This window comes from Mus caroli, chromosome 10, assembly GCF_900094665.2.
Source record: "Mus caroli chromosome 10, CAROLI_EIJ_v1.1, whole genome shotgun sequence".
Lineage (NCBI taxonomy): Eukaryota > Metazoa > Chordata > Mammalia > Rodentia > Muridae > Mus > Mus caroli.
The window spans coordinates 11,622,581-11,644,842 of NC_034579.1; the positions used below are offsets into that span (position 1 = coordinate 11,622,581).

Consider the following 22,262-nt stretch of genomic DNA (forward strand, 5'->3'; position numbering starts at 1 on the left):
GGGGCTGGGGCTGGGGCTGGGTCTGGGGCTGGGGCTGGGGCTGGGGCTAGGAGGTAGCCAGGTTAGCATAGGCAGTGAAGGTAGATCATTTATCTGTCTAGCTATTGAGGTGCTGCTCTACGTAGTTATTAGTGAGTAGAAAAGAGAAAGAAATATAGCTGACAATAAATTTCCTAAATACATTTATGTTAATACAACTCATTTTCAGTGTCCCACAAGTTTGGGTATGTTTTTTTTACTCAGTTTCATTCAATTCTAGAAAGTCTTTAATTTCTTTTGTAAATAGTCTCGATCCATGTGACTTTTAGTAGGCAGTTATTCAGTTTCCATGAGTTTATAAGATTTTTGCTATTTCTGTTGTTGACATCCAGCTTTAATCTGTAACGGTCAGATAGAAGACCAGTGTCAGTTGAATTTTCTTGTATATGTTAAGATTTACTCTCTGTCTAAGTATGAAGTCTATTTTGGAGACATTTCTATGATAAGCTAAGTAGATAGTATATTCATTACAGTTTGGGTGAATTGTTCTTTAAATAGGTTATGCCCATTTGATTTATAATGTCAACTAGCTTCAACATTTCTCTGCATAGGTTTTGTCTGAGTGACCTGGCTATTGATCAGAGTAGGGTATTAGTGTGTGGAGTAATTATGTGGCCTAAGCTCTAGTGGTTGTTTGTTTGTTTGTTTGTTTTGTTTTTTATGGTATTCGATGCCCCCATATTGGGTACGTAGATATTAAGGATTACACTCTTGGATTTTGATTGGCTGGTCTGAGATGATTTGAACTTTGTGTTCTCTTACACATGGTTAATCTTCTTAGGTGGATATTTCCTGTAGGGCTGGATTTGTAGACACCGCTTAAATTTCATCCTATTGTGAAAGTTTGTTCTTCTTCTATTTAAAGTTTTTCTGCTTGTAGTAGTCTGGGATGACATCAATAGTCTCAGTGAGTTTACAGAATATCTTTGCTTGCTTTTTTGACCTGAAGAGTCTCCACTAAGAATCCAGATCATATTCTAATAGATCTGACTATATATGTTACTTATTTTTGTTTTTCTTCCACTTTTTAATAATCTTTCTTTGTCAGTATGTTTATTGTTTTGGATAGTATGTGCAGAGGGTCATTTTTGAGTCATTTTATTTGATATTCTGTATGCTTCTTAGAATTTATAGACATTAATTTTAATTAGTTTATTAATTATTTTTACTTATTCATTTTACATTCTGGTCACTGCCCCTTTCCCTATCACCTCTCTCACAATCCTTTCCCCATCCCCCCCACCCCATCTCCCTGGTTATCCTCCTCACCCAGGAACTTCAAGCCTCTGTGAGGCTAGGTGCTTCCTTTCCCACAGAGACCAGACAAGACAGTCCAACTAGTAGAACATATCCTATGTATAGGCATCTCCTTTTTTAAGTTAGGAAAATTTTATCTTTATTGTGCCAGATTTCCTGTATTTTTTGTTCCAGTTTTCTTTTTTTTTTTTTTTTTTTTTTTGATATAGCATTTTCTTTTACCAAGTAATTTATTTTGCCTATTATCACTTCAAGCCTGTATCTCTTCCATTACTTTTAGTCTGTTGATGAGGCTTGTTTCTGAGGTTTCCTGTTTGAGTTCCTAAATTCTTTTACTTTCAGAATTCTCCCAGTTTGTGATTTTGGATTTGTTTTATTTTTGTGTTATGATTTTACTGGCTCTATTCCTACTGTGAGGTCTTGACTGTTTTATTCATTTCCTTTCACAATTTGCTTGCTTTTTACTTGTTTTCTTTAAATTGTGGTTTCGTAGCTTTATTTAGGAGATTTATTCATTTTCTTTGTAAGGACAACTATCATTTTCATAAAGGCCATGTTAAGGTCTTTGTCCTGCCTATTAATGAATGATTTTAAACTGACATCTTGGCATCTAGGTTGGGATGATTTTATTTCTAGCTTCTGATATCTGGCGGTATCCACAAAACGGAGGAAAATATAGTGTTTCCCTTGGATCAGCTTAGTCTCCTGGGGATGAAGGCAAAGTGAGGAGAATCAGCAACAGGATGCTAGCTACAGAACTGGGGATACAACTGGAAGATTGTTTTCACAGAAGAATGTTAAGGGTAAAGATTTGAATCTTGTGTATCTATCTATCTGCCTTGCTGGCCTAATTATTTCTCTGGCAGGCTTGGGTGTCAGGTTACCTGGGAATAGCTTCAAGAGTTGTAGGCTAGGACACCAGTGTGAGTAGGAATGGGCATGACTGAGGAGATAAGTATGATCTGCTATATGTGAGGGCAGAAAGGAGCAAGACAAGAAGCCACAAAGTAGTCTGCTACAGTGTTGATGGAAAGAATAAGGGATAGGATTTAGAGGACAAGAAGAAGAGAGATGAAGATTTGCAATTAAGCTACCCGCTTCCTTGGCCAGAATGCAGACATTTATAAAATTAAATTTTTTTCTGATAATAATTATATGCCTTTTATTTTGTCTCACATTTAGAAAAATCTTGTAAAATATGATACAGATTCATTATGTTTTATAGATGCAATTATATATATATATATATATGTGTGTGTGTGTGTGTGTGTGTGTGTGTTCCAGATGAGTTATTTTGATTAAAAGAATAACAAGAAATGCATTTCATGTTATTATTTGGAATTTTTTCTTAAGAATATTCCTAGTTTCTTTCTTCCAAACAATTAAAAGTTTGTGTCTGCCCTATTTCATGTTTATTTTTTCTTCCATAATTGTGTTATGGTTTTCACATATATGTGTACGTGTGCATGTGTGTGTATGTACACAGAACATTTCAAATTAGCCATTCTTTCAAAGTAATATTTGTAATTATATTGTTATTATGATTTAGCAAAGCAAGTTAATATGTTTTCATGTATTTCATATTAGGGGTTTTCATCATTTACAATTGTTTTTAAAATATTTATGTAGCTAGAACTGACCCTTAATACCCCTGTGTGGGATAGTTTTTATAGTATCAGAAGATATCATGCAATCTTCCAAAGAAGAGATGAAGCCAACTCTCCCCTACCTATGATGCCTATGAACATCATCAATGCTCAGCTTGGTAAGATACCTCTTTTGTATCAGTCCTGTAGTGTCAAATCTACTTTGGCAGTATCCAATCTGCTCCTTAATTAGGGATAAAAATCCACTCAATAAGAAGGGTAAAATGCCTGGTACTAGAAACCTAGCTAACTGCTCAGTGATTATAAAACAATGGTTATTGAACAAGAACTGATAAACTCCAATTTGCTAAATCAGCATAATCCCTAATAACAATCTATAAATATTTTACCTTTACTCACAGTTAATGGTAGTCTTCATCACTCTTCAAGTAAACTTCTCTTTGCAACAAACAGAAACTATTATGCCAAATGATAACCGAACAATTAGCAGAGTTCTGGACCAAAGTCTCACAGGGCAAAAAAAGCAGTCTCCCCTTTGTGAGCCCCAAAAGGACCACTAAGGAGTTGATTCTGATGCAATCACATTAGGGTCTTTATTCAAGGTAGGCTTTGAGCCAGAGAATCAGGGAATTTGCTCTAAGGTTGTGTCTCCTAGTAACACTGAATGGAATGGTGTTTCTTCCTAAGTGCTAAAAAAAAATTTTAACCTATTTTGAAAACATTTTTCACAGTACTTTTCAATAGAGTATGTAATGTATTTTTTGCTTTATAAACCATATGTGTTTCAATATGTATATTGAAATTGCTTTCCCTCTTAGATACTATAGCTTATTATTTTCAAGATCATGATATATTGAATGCATGTTCTAGTCATTAGATGCATATTGTGACTTTGTGAAGTTTGAATTAATATAATTTAAAATATTTTGTACAAGATCAACTTAAACTACCAAATTTATAGTTGATATTTATTATTTCTGTTTCATATCTAATACAATAAGTAAAAGTTGTCAAATACGTTACTCCATTTTGATGGGAGAAATGATTATTATGTTCAATCATGTTATAAATTTCCTTTCATTTTAGTTAAGACAGTTGAGATATACTACTATTGTAAGCAAAATACATGACTCTTGAAAATTTAGTACACACTTGAATCATTTATGTACCTTGTTAATATAACATATAATTATGGCTAGGGAGGTATACTTGTTACAGGTTTGAATGACAGTTTTGCATATATTTGGCAGATTATGCTAGAATATATCTAAATAAAACCCTTTAGAATGCTAGAAATATACATTCTTTAATTTCATAAAATTGCAATTTGCTATGTACTGTTATTCTGTCTCATACATGTGTGTGTATATAGGGTATGTGTGTGTTTGTGTGTGTATGTGTATGTGTGTGTGTGTGTGTGTGTGTGTGTGTGTGTGTGTGTGTNTGTGTGTGTGTGTGTGTGTGTGTGTGTGTGTGTGTGTGTGTATGTGTGTAGGCTCATGTGTCAGCCAATGGACTGTTTCAAGATGTCATTTTTCTCTTTCTATCTCAGATTTCAGGAATTGAACTCACATTCTCAACCTTATGTAGAAAGCACTTTTACATGCCAAGCCATATAAAGACTGTTATCTTAATAATATATAGATGTATAGATTATAGAGTAAAAACCCAATACATAACTATATGACAAATGTGCTATTGAAAGCATATTATGTGTCTAAGAAATAAGACATGGTCTAAAGTTTAGTACTCACATTTTCCCAAAAGTCACTCTTTCTTTACCTAAATATTTTCAGATTATACATATTTCAGAGGGATTTCATCTTCACCATATCTAGTTAGCAAAAACTCTTTGTCTTATATGTCTGATGCTAATCCTATTTATTTAATCCTGAAGACATAACTTTATCTATATGTACCTGGTTATTTTTTGTCTGAAAACTAATAAATTTCTGATATTTGAAAGCTTAGCTTTAATTTTATCTAAAATGTAAATATATTTCTTTAATTTTTGTGTAGTTTTGTTTGTGCTAGTTTTAAAAGTATTTTATTTTCAATTACATGTATGTGCATGGGAAAGAGGTATACATTGCTGTGCGTGTTGGTGCTCAAGAAGACCACTAGGCATTGCACCCTGAGCTGGAGTTACTAAAGCTTTGACTTAGTTGATCATGGAAACTGGGAAGTGAATTCAGGGTCTCACCATGAGCAGTGTTCACTCGTAGGTGATGATATCTTTACTCAGCCCCCTCCCCTTTTTGGTATTGCCTTTAGGGTGTTATAGTACTCAGGCTCATTTTGTAAATTACTATGGATATAATGGTGACTGAGTTTGAACTGCGTATCCTGTTGCCTCAACCTCCCAAGTGTTTGGATTACAGCTGAAATACCTGTACCTGTACCTGTACCTATACATACACCTATATCTATACCCATACAATCTCTTGGTGCAGATATTCCTGACTCTTTCTCTCACATTCTGGAATTAAAGGAATGAGCAGGCAAACCTTGTTTTTTCATAGTAATTTAATCTTTCTTAAACATGTGAATATACCTTTCAATCTTTTGAAACTAATAAAACAAATAATAAAAAATTTTATATACATATACTCATGTGTGTGTATATTACTGTTTAAGACACAGTACTCAAAAGAATGCAAATGGAAAATAGCCAGTAAGATGTTCACTATTTACTTATTGAATAATTTATTTTTGTTATGAAGATCTTTCTGAACATACAAATCGAAGTCTTAACTGTGTCAAGTTATCAGGTAGGGTGTAATTAATGATTTTTTTGTTACTAGATAATTTCTTTCATAATTGTGACTATAACTGAAATTATCCATTCAAAACCCCAAATAAGAAAAAGCTCATGATATGGAATGAATAATTAAAGTAATTTTGAAGATTTTTTTTACTATATAAACATTATATTTTGTGATAGGTATGTCAATCTTGTAGTATTGTGGTTAAATTTAACAATGTTTCCTGTACTCAAACAAAACAAAGCAAATCACTACTTTTGATTTTAAACAACTGGTGTATTAGTTACGATTCTATTACTGCAATAAAACACGATGAGCAAGAAAATTTACTGAAGAAAAGGTTCCCATGGTGCACTTGGTTCCAGAAGGTTAAGAGTCCCTCCGTATGAATTCTGGGAACTATGACAATGGTAAGCATGTCACCTTAAGTAGATCTTATATTTCAAACCCCAAACAAGTGGCAAATAGCTCACTGGAAATAATCTGAACCCTTTTAAACCAGAGGCCTTCCTGGTATGATACACTTTTTCCAAATCTTATGCAATGAACTCCTTAACTGGGAAAATATTTCAGATATTAACATCGTGAAGGAAATTCCCATTAAAAACAAAAACACAAACTTTGTCTCTGTAACTCCTTCCATGGGTGATTTGTTCCCAATTCTAAGTAGGACCAAAGTGTCCACACTTTGGTCTTCGTTCTTCTTGAGTTTCATGTGTTTTGCAAATTGTATCTTGTATCTTGGCTATTCTAAGTTTCTGTGATAATATCCACTTATCAGTGAGTACATATCATGTGAGTTCTTTTGTGATTATGTTACCTCACTCAGGATGAAACCTTCCAGGTCTATCCATTTGCCTAGGAATTTCATAAATTCAATCTTTTTAATAGCTGAGTAGTACTACATTGTGTAAATGTACCACATTTTCTGTATCCATTCTTCTGTTGAGGCACATCTGGGTTCTTTACAGCTTCTGGCTATGATAAATAAGGCTGCTATGAACATAGTGGAGCATGAGCTGAGAGGAAAGGATGGACCATCTAGAGACTGCCCCCCCGGGGGGGGGGTCCATCCCATAATCAGCCGACAAATGCTGACACCATTGCATATGCCAGTAAGATTCTGCTGAAAGGACCCTGATATAGCTGTCTCTTGTGAGACTATGCTGGTGCCTGGCAAACACAGAAGTGGATGCTCACAGTCAGCTCTTGGATGGAACACACAGAACCCAATGGAGGAGCTAGATAAAGTACCCAAGGAGCTCAACGGGTCTGCAATCCTATAGGTAGAACAACAACATGAACTAACCAGTACCCCCGGAGCTCATGTCTCTAGTTGCATATGTAACAGAAGATGGCCTAGTTGGCCATCATTGGGAAGAGAGGCCTATTGGTTGTGTGAACTTTATATATCTCAGTACAGGGGAACGCCAGGGCCAAGAAGTGGGAGTGGGTAGGTAGGGGAGGCGGGGAGGGTATGGGGGACTTTGGGATAGCATTTGAAATGTAATGAAGAAAATACCTAATAAAATTAAATAAATAAAAAAAAGAAAAAGAAAAACAAAACTTCCTGCCACATTAACTTTAAAAAATAAATAAATAAAAATAAAAACACAGATAATTAATAATAGGACCTTCATTTTGAATATTTACTACATTTACTATGTATGAAATTTTTTATAAGTTATTTACTGCTATTCTACTATTTAATTTGTTATAGTAGATAGTGTATTACATATTTGGACAAATATTTTATAAAATGTTTGCAGAGAAATAGCTAAAATTAAAAATTTGAAAAATTTTCACAGTATCCATTTTCCTTTAAATTTGTTTCTTCATAGTAGCAAATGGTTTAAAAGGCATTCTGACATACAAAATGGACATTCATTTTGTGCATACAAACCCACTTTGCTCCTTAGATAAACTTTCTGTGAGGAGAGAAGTCCAGGTAGGCAGCCTGACTGCTAAACTTTCCCACGCCCTTTCTAGTCCCCACTGGATCTCCCGTACCCCACCCTCCTAATTATAATATACCAATCCTGAAATGGGGTGGAGACTTCCTGCTCTATCAAAAACTAACATCATCAGCAAAAAGTCCAGCACCTAATTGGGGCAAAGACTCCCAACTCCCCCACTATCTCATTATCTCAATATGTCCCCAACCCTATCCCTAGTCCCATGCCCTCCTTGTTGCGTTGTCCCAGCCTCCAATTGGGACAGACTCCCTACTCTACCACAGACCAACAGACTAGTGGAAGTCCAGGTAGCATCACTGCCCATCAGTCACTCCCACTCTCATTACCTCAGCATCACCTTACAGGATCACAAGAACTGCTCTCTCTTATTTGCCTTGTTTCAGCCTCTAACTAGGGTAAAGACTTCCTACTTGATCAATAACCACATAGCCAGGTAAAAATCTGGGCTCTCCTTGTTGCCTTATACCAGCCTCAAACTGGGGCAAAAACTCAGCTCTAAACTTCAAGAATCCCAGTATACATGGACCAGAAGACCAGAAAGAATACAGAGACCAAGGAACAAAGCACTGATCTAACAAAAACAAACCCAGAAATTGGTACCTAGACCTATAAGTTCTCTAAATCCTGAGACCTAGTGGCCAGTGTAATAAATAACACAATCAAAAACAGCCAAGGCAATATTTCAGCATCAGAACCCAGATATTCTCCTACAGCAACCTTTGAATATTCCAATCCAATAGAAGCACAAGAAAAGGATCTTAAAACAAACTTTATAAATACCATTGTGGTCCTTAAAGAGGAAATAAATAAATTCTTTAAAGAAACATACAACTATACAAATAAATAATTGTAGGAAATGAATAAATAATTTAAAGCAAAAAAACAAAAAACAAAAAACAAAACAAAACAAAACAAGCATAGAAAAGTAATTTTTATTAACCAGACATAATTGGCATCAATTATGAGGACTTAGTGCTGTTGGGTATTAAAAATGTATACTAAGTATGTGTGTGTGTTGCAGCAAGAAGAGTTGAAAGGGTGTGCCCCAGTTGGACCATATATTTAGATTAGATCCCTTACCAGATCAGTTTTGTGTGTTGCTGGATAAAACTTTTTTACACAAAAAATTTGAAGGAATTAAATAAAACTGTTCAAAAACAGAAACACAAGCAACAAGGAAAACATAAATTGATAAATTTTTTTGAAATAAAATCTATGTAAGAAAATAGACTACACAGACACAGGTGTTGCCCAAAGAATACAAGAGATAGAAAATAATCTCTGACATTGAATTTATGACAGAAGAATTTGTAATAGGTCAAAGAAAATGTTAAATCTGAAAAATCCATGACTCAAAACATCCAGAAAATGAGGAATACTATAAAAAGGCCAAACCTAAGAATAATGGGATTAGAAGATGGGGAAGATTATTACATCAAAGAACCATAAAGTATTTTCTACAAAATCAAAGAAGAAAGTATTCCTAAACTAAAGAAGGAGATGTCAATAAAGATGTAAGAAGCTTACAGAAAATCAAATATATGAGACAACAAAAGAAAGTCCACTTAACACATAATAATACACTAAATACTCAGAACAAGGAAAAAATACTAAAAGCAGCAAGTGGAAAAGAGGAAGTAACATACCTACTGGAATTACACTTGACTTCTCAATAGAGTCAATAAAAGCCAGAGGGCCTGGACAGATATCTTTGAGAATCTAAGAAACCACAGATGTCAGCAGAGACTAATGTACCCAACAAAGCTTACAATCATCATAGAAGGAGAAAACAAGATTTCCATAGCAAAACCAAATGTAAATAATATCTATCCAAAAATACAACCCTACAGAAAGTACTGAAAAAATAAAATGAAGGGAGGTTAACTACATTCATGGAAACAGAGACAATATTTAATCTCACATCAGCAAAATCAAAGGAAGGGAAACACAGACACACATGTATACACACACACACTACCACCAACAAAATAATAGAAATTAATATTCATTTGTCACTGATATTTCTCAATATCAAAGGACTCAGTTCCCTATTAAAAAGAAACATGCAAACAGAATGAAGTGAAAACAGAATCCATCCTTCTACTGATTACAAGAAAGGTACCTCAACATCAATGATAGTCTTTATCTCAGAGTTAAGTGTTGGAAAAAAAAAACTTCCCAAGCAAATAAAACCAAGAATCAAGTTGGTATAGCCATTGCAATATCTAACAAAATTAATGTAAAGATATAGGGAAGGACACTTCTTACTCATTAAAGGAGAACTCCATCATAACAACATCCCAATTTTGAACACCTATGCCCCAAATGCAAGGCATTTGTAAAAGAAATATTAGCAAAGTTTAAATAGATACTAAACACCATACTTAAATAGTGGGTACAGATAACTGTACCCCCCAAAATACAAGAAATGTGTAATTTCAAAGCAAAACCAAAAGAAGACAATTTTACACAAACACACACACACACACACACATAAGAGAGATCAAATACTAGAAACCTAACAGCTCACCTGAAATCTCTAGAACAAAAAGAAGCAAACATAGCCAAGAGAAGTAGAGAGCAGGGAATAAACTGAGAGCTGAGATCAATTGAACAAAAAATAGAGAATAATACAAAACATAAATAAAACAAAGAGTTGGATATTTGAGAAAAGCAGTAGATAAACACCCCTAAGTTCACTAATGAACTTAGTGATGTTTCCTATTTCAAATTAGGAATTGATGATTTCTAATTTGAGAAAAGCAGTAGATAAACACCCCTAAGTTCACTAATGAACTTAGTGATGTTTCCTATTTCAAATTAGGAATTGATGATTTCTAATTTGAGAAAAGCAGTAGATAAACACCCCTAAGTTCACTATCTGCAGAAATAAAACTGCATTGTATTGGCTTAAAAGCAGACAGGTTTGTCAATGATATTGAATTAAAGACCTAGATGTAAATCCATACCAATTGGCATTTCATTTTTATAAAGAACTCAGAATTGTAAAATGGAAAAAAAAATCAACAAATAGGGCTGAACTAACTGTATGTCAGTATGTACAGTGTGTAAATAGGTCTATAACTATCACCCTGAAAAAAACTCACTATAAGTGGATCAAACACCTTAACATAAAGCCAGATACACTGAACCTGATAAAAGAGAAACCTGGTTATTTGCTCCTAACCAGGCACAGAAACAGGGAGGGAGCCAGTTTCACTCCTGTATGTCTCAGGTTTTATGATTTCTGTGTTTGAACAAGCTCTGCCTTCTAGTTCCATCACTTCCTCTTGTTGCATGATCCACATGCCACACAGAATGCAAGATGTGCTGGGGTCAAAATGGCAATTCAGACAAAGAAATTGTCTGAATAGACAAGGAATGACTAATCCAACTTAAAACACATTCTAGGAGGGGAAGCCCACCCCTGAGACTGTCTGGAGGTAGAAACCAGAGACTAGATATCACTGAGATCTAGGACAGAAACACACAGAAAAGAAAAAAAAAAAGGAGATGAGATGATTCCTAATGAAATTCTTCTATAGCCATGGACTGGAGTCTAGCAAAATCATAATGAGAGAGATGCAGAGACCCATAGCCAAACATTAGGTGGGGCTTGAGAAATTCTGAAAAAAAGATAGGGTGGAAGGATTATAGAAGCTAGAGGAGTCAAAGAAAAGGAACCATAAGAAAACCTACAGACTCAACTAATATGAGTGTATAGGTTCTCACAGAACCTGAACCCCCAACCAGGGAACCTGTAAGAGACTAACCTGGGACCACTGTATATATGTTATGATTGGGTAGCTTGTCTTAGTTACCTTGTGGAACTCCTAAAACTGGGAGCAGGGTCTGTCTCTGGTTCTATTGTCTGCTTTTCAGCCTCTTTTCCTCCTACTGTGTTGCACTGAGCAGCATTAATATAAGGGGTTGCCCCTAATTTTATTGCAAATAGGTATATCACATTTTCTTGATATCCCTGGGATTCCTGCTCTTTTCTGAAGGAAAAGTATTCAGAATATAATACATAGGAAAATTTCAAACAAAAATTTAAAATCTCAGGCTTAGAAGATACAATAGATACAAATGATATGTTAGTCAAAGAAAAAGCCCAATAAAAAGTTTCTAACACAAAACATCCAGGAAATTTGGAACAATATGATAAGATCAAACCTACGAATAATAGGAATAGAAGAAGAAGATTATCAGATCAAAGAGCCAGAAAATATTTTCAAAAAAATAATAGAAGAAAATTTACCTAATCTCCAGAAAGAGATGTGTGTAAACATAGGAAACTTTCAGAACTCCAAATAGAATGGAGCAGAAAAAAAAATGCCCCCCCCAGTACATAATAATACAAACACTAAATGTAGAACAAAGAAAGAATATTAAAAGCAGCAAGAGACAAAGGACAAGTAACATACAAGGACAAGTAACATATAATGACAGACCTATCAAAATTATACCTGACTTCTCAACAGTGACCATAAACCAGAAGGACATGTACAAACATCTTCCAAACCTCATGAGACCACATATCTCAGTTTAAACATCTATACTCAGCAAAACTTTCAATCACCATAGTCTGAGAAACTAAGATATTTCATGACAAAACCAAATGTAAGCAATACCTTTCCACTTCTCTAACCCTACACGAGATACTAGAAGGTAAACTCCAACACAAAGAAGATAACTGTGCCCCCCGAAATACAAGAAATGTGTAATTTCACAGCAAAACCAAAAGGAGACAATTTTACACAAACGCACACACACACACACACACACACACACTACCACCACCACCACCAAATAACAAGAACTAACAATCATTGGTCATTAATATCTCTCAACATCAATGGTCTCAGTTCATTAATAAAAAACATGATTAGATGCATAAACAGGATTCATCATCTGCTGCATACACATACTTGATCAAAAAAGAGACAGTATCTCAGTGTAAAGGGCTAGAAAAAGATTTTTAAGGCAAATAATTCCAAGAAACAAGACTCAGTAGCCATTCTACTATCCAATAAAATAGACTTTCAACTAAAGAAAATAAAAAGAGATGGGGAAGGACAATCCATACTTATCAAAGGAAAAATCCACTAAAACAAAAATCTCAATTCTGAACATCTATGCCCCAAATGTACGGACATTCACATTTGTAAGAGAAAAATTACTAAAACCTAAATCATACGTTGAACCCTACAGGTTAATAGTAGGAAACTTTAACACCTTACTTTCACCAATTGACAGATGAATGAAACAAAAACTAAACAGATACATTATAATACTAACAGAGATTATGAATTAAATGGATCTAACAGATGTCTACAAAATATTTCACTGAAACACTAAAGGAAATACTTTCTTCTCAGTACCTCATGGAACTATCTCTAAAATAGACAGTGTACTTGGTCACAAAGCAAACCTCAACAGATACAAGAAGCTTGAAACAGCCCCTTGATTCTTATCAGATAATTATAAAGCAAAACTGAACTCTAATGACAACATAAACAGCAGAAAACTTACAAACTCATGGAAACTGAACAACTCTCTCCTCAATGACCCTGGGTCATAGCAGAAGTAAAAGAATCTAAGACTTTCTAGAATTCAAAGAAAATAAAGGTGCACCGTACGCAAAATGAAAATAGTGCTAAGAAGGAAATTCAAAGCATTAAGTGCACTCATAAAGACATTGGAGAGTTTGCATACTAATGATTAAAAAATATACCTGAAGCTTTAGGAGTCTATTGGATAACTTTAGCTGAGACTCTTAGCAATGGGGATATGGAACCTGAAAGTCTCACTTTTTGTTCTAGGCAAGACACTCAGTGGAGAGATAAGGACCCACTCACAAAGCTTTTGACCCAAAATTTGTCCTGTCTACAAGAATTTCAGGGATAATGTTGAATCAGACTGAAAGAATGGTCAACCAATATCTGGTCCAACCTGAGACCCATTCCAAGGGCAAGCCCCAGTTCGTGACACTATTAATGATACTCTCTTATGTTTGTAGACAGGAGCTTAGTATAACTGTCCTCTGAGAGGCTACACTCAGCACCTGACTAAAACAGATGCAGAGACTCACAGCCAAACATTAGACAGAGCTGGCAGGGATGGGGGTTGGGTGGTGAGCCTTATGGAAGAGTAGCAGGAAGGATTTAGGGATGCTGGTGGCATAGGAATTCCTCAGGAAGGTCAAGCATCAACTATCCTGGACCCTTGAGGACTCTCAGAAATGGTACCACCAACAATAGAGCATATGTGGCTGGACCAATGTCACCTACACACATGTAACAGATGTGTAGCTTTGTCTTCATGGGGGGGGGGGGTTCATGGGCTGTTCCTAAATATGTTCCTTGACTATGTAATCCAGTCCCCTAACTGGGCTGCATAGAAAATGTACATATACAAGGTAATTACCTACTAAGTAGTAAGTTACTATGCAAAAGTTAAATCTATGCAGTCAGAGGCCAAAACTTCTAAGAAAAATTCTTAAACTAACATGAGTTTCTTTATCTATAAAATTAAACCACTCTAGTATTTCCTTCACTGGTTTTGGATACATATCAAGTAAATTATTCTTCATACTATAAACTATGTTTGACAAATCCTCTATGACTAAATATCAGAAGCTGTTAGTGAGTAAATGTCAGCTAATATTTATATACATGGTTTCAAAGTCAAATAAGCTAAAGAGTGCCAAATTAGGAATTTGGGAAATGGATTAATGTAGGCTTATGTCTTTGGAGGTTACATATATTACAAATGTACTGACATTTACATTTAAATGCTCATTGATTTATCACATCACATAACTTATTTAAATTGAAATTTATTTAGTTTTTCTGCTTATGTTAACATCACATGTACATCACAGTAAACCTACAGAGTAAATTTTTGACTATTTTATTCATAAAATTAAGTTGATGATTTTTTCATTAATTTCTTGCATATGAAAATTAATTTCAGCTCATCATATTGGTTCAAAATGACTTATATTTGTATAGCATTCATTCCACACAATAAGTGCAAATATGTTTTACTATTTATTAGATTCTTTATTAAAATATAATCATGAACATATGCTATTTGGGTGTTTATTTTAGTAGAAAAGTTAACTTTGATATTTAAGTGTCAAATGGCATATTTAAAGTATATTCCTCATTATTCAGATAAAAATACTTCCAAAATACTTTATGACAAAACATTTTTCATTAGTTATAGTCTCTAGATCAAAACCAATGTGTATTTAGAGGATAAATTTAGCTGGTATTAATCAAGATATAAAATAACTTATATAAAGGAAAAAGTTGTATTATATTTGCTAGTGAAAAATGTCATGAAATGAATGATATATAATATGATTGTGTATGAAATGTAGAGGTGTTCAAAGATCATAGATAAAAATCTATCACCATCATTTGTCATTTGAAGTTGATGAGTTGGTTAACATTATTAATACACTTTGGTAAATGTTTAATTTATTACAATGTAATTTTTTAAAATTTTAATTGTTTGTGTGTGTGTATGTGTGTGTGTGTATGTGTGTGTGAGTGTGTGTGTGTTTGTCTACATGTCTGTTTGTCTGTGTGTATATCTGAGTGAAGATGTCTTGGGAGACCAGAAGAGAGCATTAAATATTGTGGGCCATCTGATATGAGCATTGGGGAACTGAATTCAGTTCCTGTACAAGATCAGTGTACACTCTTACCCACTGAGCCATGTTTCTAATTCTTAGAAACATTATTAGGACTCATCCCCTTGTCTTCCTGTGCCCAGAATGCAAAGCCCCCAAAGAGATCTCCAGGAACCACAACTTCACTGCAAACACATGAGAGTCTTTATTTAAACTCACAAACTTGGGCCACAAACTTCCAGATGCAACAGGATAGGAATAGTGACTACAGGGGAAGGGTTTTTAAAGAAAAACAAAACAAAACAACAAACAAAACAACAAAACAAAACAACAAAACAAAACAACCCTGCAAGCAGGGGTTTCCAAGCACAGGCATTACATGACAGGGTAAGAGGTTTATGGAGAACATCTGGTCATTAATTAACTGCTGCTATGGAAGAGGAGAGATTAGCACCCTTTGAAAAGGTATCTCCTAAGTGCAGAAAAGAATACCTTAAGCCTGGTGACTCCCTGGGTTGCTAGGAAATGTTATCTAAAGGAATGTGGTGGGACTCTCAGCAGCTGGCCTGATGTGTTTCAGCCTGGGACCTGGTCCTTTGCTTAAGCTTTGTTTTTCCCTTAGGTCTCCCACTCTGACCAGGTAAGGATAAACAGAAGTAAGTTTCCTCGGAAATTCATTACATTTCTATGATATTAAACATGTATGAATTGTATTTTGTAGCATTTACCTAGTCTCCTTAACTCTCTATAGTGATACAGTTATGAGACTGATCCAAAAAGCAGGAGAGTAGACTTTCTATGTGGATATTTAGTTTGGACTACTATAGCAAAATACAGAGTAGTATTTGCTAAGCAAAAATACTAAGTAGTCCATAGACAACAGAACATTAATTGCCATCATTAATTGACATCAAAATCCTGGCCAGTTGCTACCTGCAAACACTCTTCTTGACGTCTTCCTGTACACAGTAAGGCTCTGGGCCTTTACAGGGATACTAATTTTTCTTCCTGATGGATCTGCTGCCATGACCTATTATTGAGCAATTTCCCACCCCTACATCCCAATGCCTTCATACTGAAATGTAGGCTTCAACATGAGCATTTTAGAGAAATTTAATCAGTCTATGATAATTTCATCATCTAATGGCTACTTTAGTCTTCTATGTAACATGTATTTAAGATTTGGAACAAGAAAAAAGATTATGAAATATGTCTTACATACTCATTATGAAATTTCATTCTTTTGAGTCTTAAGAAAGATAGACGACTCTCACATAAGTATAACAGGAAAGAACTATTTACTAAGATTTTTCCTCATGTTAAATAACAGTCAAATGTTTATTCAAGAAAAACCTGCTTTTCTCACTGCAATAAACATGAAAAGTTTGTCTTACCACTCAAGTTTGTATATTAGGAAATTGCTAACTCAACTACTTAAACAAAAAGAAATATTGAATACTGAAAGCATGTAGTGTAAATTTGTGGTAAATAAATAAAGGAGGTATAATAAGTATTTTAGGCAATGATATACCATTTTTATTTCAATGATTATAGTAGTTGTTAATTACACACACACACACACATAACATAATATTATAAACAACTTTTCCTATTTAATTTAATTTTATTTGTAATTAATTTTTTATACTCCATATTCCATTCCCCACCCCCATCCACCATCTGACTGCTCCACATCCTATACCTCCTCCCCACCACACCCCTTCTCCATGTGGATGCCTTTACCCCCACCCCACCAGACCTCTAGACTCCCTTGGGCCTCTTGAGGGTTAGGTACATCATCTCTGACTGAACACAGACCTGGAAATCTTCTACTGTATGTGTATTAGGGATCTCATACAGCTGGTGTATGCTGTCTGTTTGGTGGTCCAGTGTTTGAAAGATCTCAGGAGTCCAGATTAATTAAGACTGCTGGTCCTCCTTGAGGATCGCCCTTCTCCTAGGTACTTTGAGCCTTCCCTAATTCAACAACAGGGGTCACATGCTTCTGTCCATTGGTTGGGTGCAAAAATCTGCATCTGACTCTTTCAGCTGCTTGTTGGGTCTTTCAGAGGGCAGTCATGATAGATCCCTTTTTGTGAGTGCTCCGTAGCCTCAGTAATAGTGTCAGGCCTTGGGACCTCCCCTTGAGCTGGATCCCACTTTGGGCCTGTCACTGGACCTTTTTATTCCTCAGGCTCCTCTCCATTTCCATCCCTGTAATTCTTTCAGATGGGAACAATTATGGGTCAGAGGTATGAGTGTGGGATGGCAACCCCATCCCTCACTTGATGTCCTGTCTTCCTGCTGGAGGTGGGCTTTATAAGTTCCCTCTCCCTACTGTCTGGAATTCCATCAAAAGTCCCTCCTTGTTCAGGAGTGTCTCACCTTCCAGGTCTCTGGTGCATTCTGGGGGTCCCCCCAAGTTCCTATTTCCTGAGGTTGCCTGTTAACATTCGTTCTACTGGCCTTCAGGGCCTCAGTCTTTGTCCCTCACCCAATACCAGATCAGGTTCCCCTGTCCCCCCCCCCATCCACTTTCACTCCAAAGTCCATCCCTCCATCCCCACTTCTTATTGCTTTCTTCTCTCTCCCAATTGGGACTGAGGCATCCTCACTTAGGCACTTCAGCTTGTTGAGCCTTTAGAATTCTCTGACCTGTTCGTGTGTATTCTGTGTGTGTGTGTTTTCTTTTTCTACTTTTTTTGCTACTATCCACTTATTAGTGAGTGCATAACATGCATGTACTTTTGGGTCTGAGTTATCTCACTCAGGATGATATTTTCTAGTTCCATCCATTTACCTGAAAAAAAAAAAAAACCAGTATGTCCTCATTCTTAATAGCTGAGTAAATTGTGTAAATTAACCACATTTTCTGTATCCATTCTTCTGTTGTGGGATATCTAGGTTGTTTCCAGCTTCTGGCTATCACAAATAAGGCTGCTATGAACATAGTGGAACATGTGCCCCTGTGACATGGTGGGGCATCTTTTGGGTATAGTCCTAAGAGTGGTATAGCTGGGTCTCCAGGTAGATCTATTTCAAATTTTCTGAGGAACCTTCAGATTGATTTTTAGAGTGGTTGTACCAGTTTGCAATTCCATCAGCGATGGAGGATGTTCCTCTTTCTCCACATCCTCTCCAACATGTGTAGTCAACCTGAGGTTTTGATCTTAGCCATTCTGATTGGTGTAAAGTGGAATCTCAGGGTCGTTTTGATTTGCATTTCTCTGATCACTAAGGACTTTGAACATTTCTTTAGGTGCTTCTCAGCCATTCAAGATTCCTCAGTTGTGAATTCTCGGTTTAGTTCTATACCCCATTTTTTGATTGGGTTTTTTGGTTTTTTTGGTGATTAACTTCCTGAATTTTTTTTTTTTTATATTTTTAATATTAGCCCTCTGTCGGATGTAGGGTTAGTAAAGATATTTTCCCAATCTGTAGGTTGTCGATTTGTGTAATGGACTATGTCCTTTGCCTTACAGAAGCTTTCCAGTTTTATGAGGTCCCATTTAGCAATTGTTTATCTTAGAGCATGAGCCATTGGAGTTCTGTTTAGGAAATATTTCTGTGTGCCAATGAGTTCAAGGCTCTTTCCCACTTTCTCTTCTATTAGATGTAGTGGATCTGGTTCTATGTTGATGACCTTGATCCACTTGGACTTGAGCTTTGTACAAGGTGACAAATATGGGTCTATTTTCATTCTTCTACAGAGAGACAGCCAGTTAGACCAGCACCACTTATTGAAGATGCTTTGTTTTTCCCATTGTATATTTTTGGCATCTTTGTAAAAGATCAAGTGACCATAGAGTGTGGTTTTATTTCTGGATCTTCAATTCTATTCTGTTGATCAATGTGTCTGTCTCTGTACCAGCACCATGCAGTTTTATCACTAAATATTTTAGGCAATGATATGCCATTTTTACTTCAATGGTTGTAATAGTTGTTAATTACACACACGCATGCACACACACATACTATATATATTATAAACATTATAAATTACAAACAACTTTTCTTAGTGTGACCTTCTAGGTATATACTTTATGAGATGGGATTATATAAATTTTGTGAATAGTTACAATGACCAACTATAGCACAAAGCAAGAGTAGCAACAAACCTTAGGTTCCTTTATCAACAGAGACAGAACTATAATAATAAAATTGGAGATGCCATTAAAGGAATTAAAAGTCAGGCAGATTTTAAACAATGCATGGGTGTCTGAAGCTAAAACTGAAGGAATGACCATCCAGAGACTGCCTCACCTGGGGATCCATCTCATATACAATCACCAAACACAGACACTTTTGTGGATGTCAACAAGTGCTTGCTGACAGAAGCCTGCTATAGCTGTCTCCAGAGAGGCTCCACCAGTGCGTGACAAATACAGAGGTGGAACCTCTCAGGTTACCATTGGACTGAGCACAGGGTCCCCAATGAAGGAGCTAGAGAAATGACCCAAGGAGATGAAGGGCTTTGCAGTCCCATGGGAGGAACAACAATATGAACTAACTAGTACCCCCCCCCCCAGAGCTCCCAGGGACCCAAACAGTACACATGGTAGAACTTATACATACACCAGCTACATATGTAGCAGAGGACAGCCTAGTTGGTCATCAATGGGAGGAGAGGCCCTAGGTCCTGTGAAGGCTCTATGCTCCAGTGTAGGGCCAGGAAGTGGGTTTGGGTGGGTTGGTGGGCAGAGGAATGGGGCGGGGGGGGGGGATAGGGCTTTCAGAGGAGAAACCAGAAAAGGGGACAACATTTGAAATGTAAATAAAGTAAATATTTAATAAAAAAGACAAAAATAAAGAAGCAATTAAATGATCAATGGGGAAAATATATGGCATGGTCTATAGAGGTTAAATATGCAGAATGGAAATTGTAAGGCTTGAAGATTGCTAAAGAACATAAAAGAGGTAGATAAACTAAAGGGTTATTTTGAAAGTTTAGTCAACATAAATTGATGTGTGTAAATCTTTATATATAATTTGAGAAAATACACTTAAATGAAGAAAAATATATATTGACCTAGTTAAATGATCCAATGTCTTAGTCAGGGTTTCTATACCTGCACAACATCATGACCAAGAAGTAAGTTGGGGAGGAAAGGGTTTATTCGGCTTATACTTGCATACTGCTGTTCATCACCAAGGAAGTCAGGACTGGAACTCAAGCAAGTCAGGAAGCAGGGGCTGATGCAGAGGCCATGGAGGGATGTTCTTTACTGGCTTGCTTCCCCTGGTTTGCTCAGCCTGCTCTCTTATAGAACCCAAGACTAACAGGCCAGAGACAGTCCCACCCACAAAGGACCTTTCCCCCTTGATCACAAATTGAGAAAATGCCTTACAGTTGGATCTCATGGAGGCATTTCCTCAACTAAAGCTCCTTTCTCTGTGATAACTCCAGCTGTGTCAAAGTTGACACAAAACTAGCCAGTATATCCAATATTAACATTTTATACAAACTTAAGTAAAATAAGAAGATTATGAATCAAGATAGTGACACTATAAGGAAAATTGAATAGTTAACTCTCATAGATTCATAAAACATTCTTGTAATCAGTAGGGATAGTAGAATAATTTGACATTTGTCAAAATTAAAATTAATCATGCATCATTAGTATGTGATTGGATTTTACTTAGGTCATTTATATAACAAGTAGAATTTGGTTCAATAATCAGAACAAAATATAATCAACAACAACACTTGTACATTTCACTGACAATACAAAAGGCTTCAGAGCACTCTGCTTATAACTTATGAAAGATTAATGGTAAGTCTTTCTATTTACTACTTTACTTAATATTGACTAAAGGCAATACATCTATATTTTACAACTAAATTGCCTGTGTATTAAACTAATTATGACATTTTCTTTCTTACAAGGCAAACTCACTATCCAAGAGGCATTAAAATTGTCTCCATTTTCAGTATGACTATTTGTTTGCTTGATGTTTAGTTTCCTGAGTTATTTATTTAGTTGAAAGACTTAGCCTCTGTATGATATATAGGTTTTACTATTCTGTATTCTGCCTCTTTTATTAATAATTTCATTTTTTAGCGTGTACTTTTATTAGATGTTTTCTTCATTTACATTTCAAATGCCATCACCAAAGTCCCCTATACTCTCCTTCTGCCCTGCTACCCAACCCACCCACTCCTGCTCCCTGGTCCTAGCACTCCCCTGTACTGGAGCATATGATCTTCCCAAGACAAAGGGCCTCTCTTCCCAATGATGGCCGAATAGGCCATCCTCTGATATGTATGCAACTAGAGACACAGCTCTTGGGGGTAATGGTTAGTTCATATTGTTGTTCCTCCTATAGGGATGCAAACCCCTTTAGCTCTTTTGGGATTTTCTCTAGCTCCTTCATTAGGGGCTCTGTGTTCCATCCAATAGATGACTATGAGCATGCACTTCTGTATTTGCCAGGCACTGGCACAGCCTCACAAGAAAGAGCTATATCAGGGTCCTGTCAGCAAAATCTTGCTGGCATATGCAATAGTCTGGGTTTGCTGGTTGTATATGGATTGGACTCCCTGTTGGGGCAAACTCTGGATGGTCCTTCCTTCCATTACAGCTCCGAACTTTGTCTCTGTAACTCCTACCATGGGTACTTTGTTACCCAATTCTGAGAAGGAGAGAAGTGTCCACACTTTAGTCCTCCGTCTAATTGAGTTTCATGTGTATTGCAAATAGTATCTTGGATATTTTAAGTTTCTAGGTTAATATCTGCTTATCAGTACATATATATCATGTGTGTTCTTTTGTGATTGGGTTACCTTACTCAGGATGAAATCATCCAGATCTATCCATTTGTGTAAGAATTTCATGAATTCAGATGCTTCTCTGCCATTCGGTATTCCTCAGGTGAGAATTCTTTGTTCAGCTCTGAGCCCCATTTTTTAATAGGGTTATTTGATTTTCTGGAGCCCACCTTCTTGAGTTCTTTATATATATTGGATATTAGTCCC

At 36.0% G+C, this 22,262-nt stretch overlaps 1 pseudogene across 1 annotated transcript in view; it reads right to left on the minus strand.

The window, feature by feature from the left end:
- Positions 1–15,377: 15,377 nt before the first annotated feature.
- The window catches only part of LOC110303420, a 14,272-nt pseudogene continuing 7,387 nt past the window's right edge, over positions 15,378–22,262 (minus strand). Inside the window, exon 3 of the transcript XR_002378922.1 lies at positions 15,378–15,471. The product of XR_002378922.1 is annotated as a heat shock protein HSP 90-beta pseudogene (transcript). The remainder of the gene's footprint in view (positions 15,472–22,262) is intronic.